The sequence below is a fragment of the Chenopodium album genome, chromosome 4, assembly GCF_948465745.1.
Source record: "Chenopodium album chromosome 4, dcCheAlbu1.1, whole genome shotgun sequence".
NCBI classification, from domain to species: domain Eukaryota; kingdom Viridiplantae; phylum Streptophyta; class Magnoliopsida; order Caryophyllales; family Amaranthaceae; genus Chenopodium; species Chenopodium album.
Genome location: NC_137837.1, coordinates 37,358,220 through 37,367,188, shown reverse-complemented (window position 1 = coordinate 37,367,188; position 8,969 = coordinate 37,358,220). Strand labels below are relative to the sequence as shown.

At 37.0% G+C, this 8,969-nt stretch overlaps 1 non-coding gene across 1 annotated transcript; it reads left to right on the top strand.

Annotated features, from left to right (window-relative positions):
• The first annotated feature begins 1,484 nt into the window (after nucleotides 1-1,484).
• Nucleotides 1,485-1,591, top strand: LOC145629544 (small nucleolar RNA R71). Its single transcript, XR_014111710.1, has one exon. It is a non-coding gene; the product is annotated as a small nucleolar RNA R71 (small nucleolar RNA).
• The last annotated feature ends 7,378 nt before the right edge of the window (nucleotides 1,592-8,969 follow it).

The window sequence follows — 8,969 nt, the reverse complement described above, 5'->3', positions numbered from 1 at the left end:
CAGGTATATAAAATTTACCTACTCTAACGGGGACATCCTCTAAAACACCTAAGGGGTATTTGAAAGAACAGTCGGCCATTTGTATAGTTATATTGGTAGCTTTTAATTTACCCATATTCAACTTAGAACACACATATAATGGCATGACGCTAACACTTGCACCCAAATCACATAATGCATTATCAATCAAGAGATTGCCAATATGAGAAGGGATGGAAAAACTACCCGGATCTTTTAGTTTAGGTGGAGACTTATTTTGAAGTACGGCACTACACTCTGCAGTGAAAGCTATTGTCTCTACCTCACTGATAGACCTTTTCCTCGTCAATATTTCTTTCATAAATTTTGCATACAAGGGGATTTGTGTGATTAATTCAGTAAAGGGAACTGTTACCTTCAAATCTTTTACCACCTCCAGGAACTTACCAAACTGCTTATCCAAGTTTGTCTTCAATTGACGATTAGAGAATGGAAGTTTGATAATTGGCTTTGGAGCATTATTACTCTTGTCTGGAGTGGCCACCTTCTCTGGAGATGTACCCTGCAATGTAGAATTAGATATGTTAGTATTATCTTTTAGCCCTGCAGGGCTATCAACTACATTGTTTGGTTTAACGGAATTAAGATTAGCATTATTTAATAAAACAGGTTCATCAACTCTGGGCATAGATGGCCCTTCATAGTTTGAACCTCTCCTCAGAGTAATTGCAAATGCTTGATCCGTAGGCCAGGTTGGTTGTGCCGGCAGAGCTCCTTGTTGGCGGGCTTGTAGAGTAGTGGAGAGTTGCGCAATTTGATTATCTACAATTTTATTATGCGCTAGAATTTGACCAATTGTCGCATCTCTGCTCTCCATGTGCTTTTGCATAATAACCAACATTGCTCTAATTTCCGCCAGAGAAGGGTCGGAAGATGAGGGGGTTTGTTGTGGTTAGTTCTTCTGGCTAGCATTGGGATGATAATATTTCTGCCGCTGTGGCGCCTGTGGTTCTTGTGGTGGTGGATTTTGAACATTAGTGCTCCAGTAGAAAAGGTACGGATGATTCCGATACCCAGGATTGTCGGTGTTGGAGTATGGGTTATTCTGCCTATAAGCTTGGAAGGCATTAACTTGTTCCACGGAACTCCTGCAATCTTGCTCCTAATGACCTACAATACAACAATTTTCACAGAAAGCGTCATTAGAATTATTATTAATTGCAGAAACATTAGCTACATTAGCAGTGCTCAGATTATCTAATTTTTGGCAAATAGAGGTTAGTTGAGCTTTCAAAAAGGATACAGAGTCGACACTATGCTTCCCCTTATTAGCAAATCCTCTAGGGTTCCCATATTGGGAATTGTGTATCGCCATGTCTTCAATAACTTGACCTGCATCATCAACATTAAGATTCATAAATCTCCCACTAGCTGCAGAGTCTAAAATTATTCTAGAGGAATTTCCAATGCCGTTGTAAAAGGCTTGGATTAACTGCCATTGCGCTAAATTATGGTGAGGGCATTCTCTTTGTAATTCCTTGAATCTCTCCCAAGCCTCATATAAAGATTCATCAGCTTCTTAGGCAAAGTTCTGGATCGCACTCCGTAGTACTGATGTTCTCTCTACAGGATAATACTTGTTACAGAAATTCAAAACAAGAGTTTCCCAGTCAGTTATACCAAGTGTAGTTCTATTTAAGCCATTAAACCACAATTTAGCTTTTCCAGTTAAAGAGAAGGGAAAGAAAATCTCCCTTATTTGGTCTTGAGTGACCCCGGCTTGCCTGATGGTGTTGCAATATTGACAATAGTCGGCAATGTGAAGATTCGGGTGTTCACCTTGGCTCCACTGAATTGCTTCCTCTCTATCATCATTATAAATTGAGGTTTAATTTCAAATATAACCCCATTAAGAGCCAAAGTAGGGGTGAGATGTGGAAAATCCGTAAGCTTTGGTTGTGCATAATCACTAAGCTTCTTTGGAGCCGTCATCTCTGATTCTGCGTCTGATGATGTCTCTCAATCGCTAGAACCAGTTGGAGGATTTCGGTGATTATTGTTATTATCACCAGAATCCGCCAGGATTTGCTTGTAGAGATTTTTTTGTCTATGGAAGGAACGTTCGATCTCAGGATCGAACGAGATGTAACCTGATCTGGAACACCTGGGCATAAACAAAAACTAGAAGCTAATATGTGATTTGTCTCAGAGAACTAACGCTCTCTGAGACCAAAAGGGAAATAATCTAGACTACAAAATCAATCAGAAATAAAAATAAAACCGTTTCCCCGGCAACGGCGCCAAATTTTGACAGGGTAAAGTCGTATCCCCTAATCAAAAGTAATACCTAAATCCTCTAACTAAAGTAGATAGGGAAGTAGGGTTGATCTCCACAGGGAAACAAGTCTTTTTACTCCTAATTAATTAATATAATCTAAATTATTTAAGCAACCAATATTTATATTCGAATAAGAAACTAAACTACTAAGATTGAGAATAGAGAGAAAACAATATATGAAAGGATCTAGGGTATAGGTTCACAAATAAATAATACTCCAGGGTAAAACATAGTAATCAATCACTGACATTGCATAAATAACACGATTAACAGGCTCTCGTAATTTATTAATCAACATAGATCTAACAGGCTCTCGCAATTTACTAGATCTAAGTTCTTATTGAAAATAGCCTTTAATATCAAATTAACATCTGCTCGATTTATCAATTTAATATTGCTATACTTTTACAAGCCGCAATTGTAAAACATTAAAACAATTCAATAAGAAATTATCATGCAATACCAATAATCAATAATAGTCAATCATCAATGCATCAATTAACCAGATTGTAAAGAGCTTTCGCTACGTATTATAATCACACAATTAATTTACCGGTATTAAATCTCATCTCTCGAATCTCGACTTAACCATTTATAAATTAATCTGCCTATTGAAACTAGACCTAAACATTAATTCTCATCTGTCGAATCTCGAATCAATGTTGTCAAACTCATGCATAAAAGATCTGCACAAATCTAGTCACAGAGCATTAAATCAATCAATAGGAAATTAATCTAGCATTGATAATCAACAACAATAAATTACCCCTTCATATTATTTATGAATCCCCATAAACCCTAGAAATAGAGCTACTCACACATATTAAAAACTAAACTAATCAAAGTAATAAAATTAATCATGATGAAAGGAATAAAGTAAACAACTAAGATTAAGGGAAGAGAAATCGTTACCAAAATAAATCTGGAATTAAGAGTAGAATTAAGAACAAAGGTTTTTAGAGAAAGAAATCTAAGAGAACAATTAAGAGAGTAAAGAAAGAGTAAAAAGGAGAAGAAGAGATACTAAAATGGTATTACGGAGGAGTATTTATACTCCGTACAAAAATCCTAAACTAAAACAAATTAAAACGACGTTAAACGTCTCCTAAGAAATACACGCGCCCGATCGGTCGAGGCACCGCCCGATCGGGCGTGCCTTTTTGCTCATAATACAAATCTCGCGCCCGGCCGGGCGCGCCATCGGGCGCCAGCCAAAGTTTCTCCCACCCGGCCAGGCGCGCCTCCGGGCGCCAGCCTTTTTGGCCGGGCGGCTCTCTTGGGCCACTATTTGGACTTCGATTGGGCTCCAACTTTTTGGGCCAATCTAGATTTCCTCTTCCGGTCTTGAATACTCGGTCTAAATGTCCCGGTATCACCTATACCGAGCCCTTAATCACCGGTTCGATGGCTCTAACCGGCCCTGGGCTATGGAATCTGGTCGTGTTTCTCCAATGCTTGTGATTGCTCCAAAATATCTCGGGAAAATACTCCAAAAGCATAAATCCCTGCAAAAGTCAACCAAATATACGAAAACACTAGAAAACACCAATTAGTAAAAAAAGTGGCTCTAAAGAGCCAAAAACACTACTAATTATGACCAAGGAACGGGGGTAAAATACTACATAAAATAGACACATCAGGAATTCATGGAATAATTAGCACAAATCATAAGTTTACCCATGCCCAAATTGGTCTATAAACCAGAAATGAGTTCAGGAGCGAGGGTACTAAGATAACGTTCCTTTTAGAGGCGAATCGTCATCCTAGCCCTAGTACGACCTCTGCTAGCTTTTCCTTTTGACGAGGGGTAGAACTAGGTCGTTGAAACTAATCCTTCCTCGGTCAAACAAAATTTATAAACACTTAACCAACCTAAATACTAGTATAGAGGTAAGTCAAGGGTCGAACTCAAAGGAACGGTAATATTCAAGCGCTCTCAATTATGCGCCTAAGCTAGGTCAAAGACAAAGATAAAGAGAGAACACTAACCAAATACCAAACAAAGAAACCAAACAAATAAAGCACTAGGAATGGGATCAACAAGCAATCATGACAATTGTAGCAACTCGGAAATACATGCAAGTCAATAGTTGTGAAGACTAATGGCAAGCTCAATCAAAAGAGTCAACAAGCTATCTCCTAGAGGTCAAACTAGCGCCAACTACGAGAGACTCTAACTAGGAGCATCACTAATCAAGCTCAATCGACAATTGCAAGCTACAAATCAATGGCCCATATCAATGTAGACTCACAATGCAATCTAGCATAATTCTCAAGGCCTAATCGAATTACACACATGCAAACTTCCATTAATCACTTTAATCTCAACAATTAATCAAAACAATCCCCAAATTAAGCACAATCAATCAATCATACAAGTTTCACCCAATTCCTAGCAAACAACTACTCTAAAATCATCATCAAATCAACTAACAACTAAAGAAATCAAGAATCATCAAAATATAGAGAACAATTACACTAATCAACAATCAAACATCAAAATTATATCAAACAAACATGAATATTAAACAAAACAATAAAATGAGATTGAGTTAAGAATGATCATTGATAATAGAGAAGATCTCAAACACAATTGTCACCATTGAATCTTCAATCTCTCAATCAGCATTAAAATTCCTCACTTTCTCTCTCTAAAATCTACTCCTTAACTAACCCTAAAACTAGAGAGAGGATCTCTCAATTAAGTTAAGAAATATGAATTCTAATTCTAATATAATTCTAATTGTTTTTTCTCTAACCCAAAAATGGGTATATATAATTACAAGAATAAAAGAAAAAAATATAAGAGAAAAGAAAGTAAAAGAAAAGATATGAAAATAAAATAAATAAGAAAAAGAAATAGAAATAGAAAATAAAAGGAAAGAAATTAAAAGAAACGAAAATAAGAAGTCAGTGGACTTTGAAATCGGCAGAAATATTGGGAAATTATCCCATACTTTGCACATCACACCACTCCAAAATCACACACCATCACAACCGTTCGATTATAAGTCAATCAAATCAATGGCCAAAAATGGAACCCAGAAGTGCGCTGCCATGATCAATGAGTGCGCGCCCGCGTCTGTTGAGGTTCGAATGATGGCAGGGCTGCTCGAAGGCACTTGCGGGACTGCCGCTGCGGTGGTGCAATTGGTGCCGGTTTAGGGAGTTTCGGCTGGTCTCTTGTGTGTTGAGGGACTAGTGGTGTTGGAGGGTGACAAGGGAATAAACGCGTCGTCAATTGTCTATCCCTAGATCAAATACAATTTATACAACCTAAACAAACCTAATACGAGTATAAGGCAAGCATAGGGGTTGAACCACAGGGAACGAATAAACACCACCAAATGTTATCGTCAATTAAGCTAGTCCGGAATGGGAGATAAATAAACTAATGTCTAAAGATTCTTAAACAAGAAATAAAACACTAAGAGAAATGGTTTAGGTATAGCATTCACTAGAAAATTAATTAAGGCATAGAAGTTGAATTAATTATGAAATAAACATGCTCGAATATCGAAGTAAAAGATCTAATCTAGCCGCCTTCCGAGGTCAATTGGCTTCTCCTAACATAGCCTCTATGTTTCCACACTAGAACCATACATTGGGAAGTTCAATCAAAGACCAATCGATAGTAATGAACCTTAACTAAGTTAACTTCCGTTCCTTGTTAGCAAAGATTCACCTTTAATCAACCAACAATGTGCACTTGCAAGAAGATTAAAGAATATCAAGCATATAAAGACTTTAATCACAAATAAATCAATTCTAAACCCTAGAAAATGCTCAAGATCCAACTACACCACAACCATCCCCTTAATGGGGGAATTACTCACTAATCATGCTAATAACAAGATTAATTAACAAATAATCAAGAATAAACATGATTAATAAGCAATACCAAAAACAAAAATAATAATCAAAAGAAAGCAAATAAAGTAGAGGAGAGAGAGTTAGAGATTCTTCTTCAAAATCTAAACTCAACAATGGTGAAACCCTCACTTTCTCTTTCTAAACTACTCTAATCCTAACCTAAACCTAGAGAGAGAAGCTCTCCTAAAACTAATTAGAAAATAGAATAATTGTTTATTGTTCCTCCCTTCTAATTACCCCAAAAATTGGGTATTTATACAAAGCTAATAAAATAAAAGAGAAATAGAAAAATAAAGAAATAAAAAGAGAAAATAAAATAAAAGAAAGAAATAAGAAAAGGAAAGTAAATAAGAAATAAAAATAAAAGAAAAATGATAAATGATAAATAAAACCAAAAACAAATCCCCCCAAAAATCGATCAGACCCCCCAGCTCATTTCCCATTTCTTTTTCGATCTTGGCCGATTTGTGATCTTCATCACCACTGTTTATCAACCATAAAAAACAATCATCAAGGGTAATCATCAAACATCATCTTTCATCTTTGCTCTTAGTCGTTCGATCTAATTAAATGCCATGTGCGAAGATTGTGAGGTGGTTCGATCGAACCAATGGTTGGTTCGACCGAACTACGGGGTTGGTTCGGTCAAACCATGGGTGTGTTTGACCACACCTCTTTAATTTAGAGAACTTCAAAAGTTTCTGACTGTTTTGGCACTTCGGCTGAACCTTTAACGGTTTGTTCGAAGCCAAATGAACTTGGATTGCTCTGAATTTGGTTGATGCTTTTACGAATTGATGGGGTTGATTTGGGTTTGCGGTGGCCATGAATTGCAGGGAAGAGGTGCGGTGAAGTGTGTTGGTAGCATGGATGGTTGGAGTTGCGGGTGTATTGCGGGTGCAGGTGGTTGTTTTTGTTGTTGTTGCGGTGGTGGAATTGAGGGAGCAGGAAGTTGCGTGGGTTGGTTGGCGTGAGGGAGTAGGGGATTGTGATGGTTGTGTTTGTGAGGTGAAGGAAGCAGGGGAAGTGTTTTTTGAGGTTTGGGCTATGGTGGTGTTTGCGTGAGCAACGCTGCTGCTGTTGGTATTGTTGTTGGTGAATTGGGGTGAGATGCGTGGAAGTTTGCTGGTGGTGTTGGGTGGTAATTAAGGCGGCAGCTTGGTGTATTGGAGCAAGGGAATTAGCTGGTAGTTTGCGTGAGCAGGGTAAGTGTTGTGATGTTGGTATGGTTTATTTGGGGTGGTGTAGGATAGTGAAGGGTGTGGTGTATGATAAGCTGGCAGCAGGGGTTATTGTTTGGAAGCTTGTGCATTCGCCTCAAAACCTCGGACCTTGAACTCGATTTTAACTTGATATTTGGCCAAGGACCCGAAAACACCAACCACCAAAAACAACACGAGGGAGAATTGGGTGAAAGACTAATATAATAAAATAAAATGAAGAAAAATAAATGGTTAAACTAAAATAGTATAAGAAAAAAAAGAGAAGCTAGGAATTATTAACTAAAAATACGAAAAATAAACTAAAAACAATTAAAAACTACAAAAATACTCAAAATAAAGATAAAAGATGAGAATAAGAAAATAATAGAAATAAAGGATAAAATGAGCTAAATTATTTGAAAATAAGCCGGAAAACTACTCCATAAACACCCTAAAAGTGACATAAAAGTCACTTATCAAATTCCCCCAAGATAAAACTTTGCTCGTCCTCGAGAAAAGCTAAGGCGAAAGAGAACAAGATGGAATTATTGAAAGCAAATGAAATAAAATAGAAACAAAGAGAAAGAATGTACACTAACTCATTGCCGTAGGAATCACGGATGCATTTAGCGTATGCATCAAGCCCTTTAAACCCCCATGTCGCCAAAGAGGGTGAGTAAGCTCTCGCGAGGGTTTCCTAAGAGGTTTAACCCACAACTCTTGGCAATACATAACATTCAAGGCAAAGGTGAAATCAAGAAAACTCGAGTTTTGACATATAAAACCAAACACAAACAACGGGCTAAGTGCACAAGAATACAATCCTTTCTAGACATTAAATGTAGCCAAGAAAAAGAATAGCTAAGGTTGGTACACACATAAAGCATGCAAAGGGTAGAGAACATAGAGGGACTTACACTCCTTCTTATCTCCAACCAAACTTCTGCGTCCTCACTAGTTTTGCATCCACTTTTAAGGTGATATCTCGAGATTCCTCGAAGGAACCGGAAGAAATAAACAATGAAAAACATTTAGGCTACCCGACATCTTGGCATCGATAACTCACTCAATAGGCTTGGCTTGATTACCCTCCACCGGTAGTAACTAAACCTCACTAAGGTCAAAAGGTCTTAAAATGGTTGAAACATTTAGGCTAGGTTAAAGGTTATGGAAATAAATTTGGAAATTGGTGGTAAACTTAGAAGTGAAGCAAGGTTAATCATTCTTCAATTAAAACTCAATAAACTACCAACTTTCAAATAAAAATTTAGCAATAGATTACAAAGCAACTCCTCCTCCAAGCTTATTCTTTTTCAACCAAACAACAAATATTTTTGTATTTTCTCAATATTTTTTTTCTTTTTTTTTTTAATTTCTTTTTATTCTTTGCTCTCGCCTCTTTTAACTTTGAGCGGCTTTTTCTGTCATTTCCTTTATTTTCTTCTCATTTGCTCAAACCATTCAACATAACAAAGATAATCACAAGTACCAAAATTTGAGTTTTTCACTTCTTTTTCATTCTTTTTCTCACTTTCATTAACCAAAATACAAATCAAGTCCCAAGAATGCTTCACAAA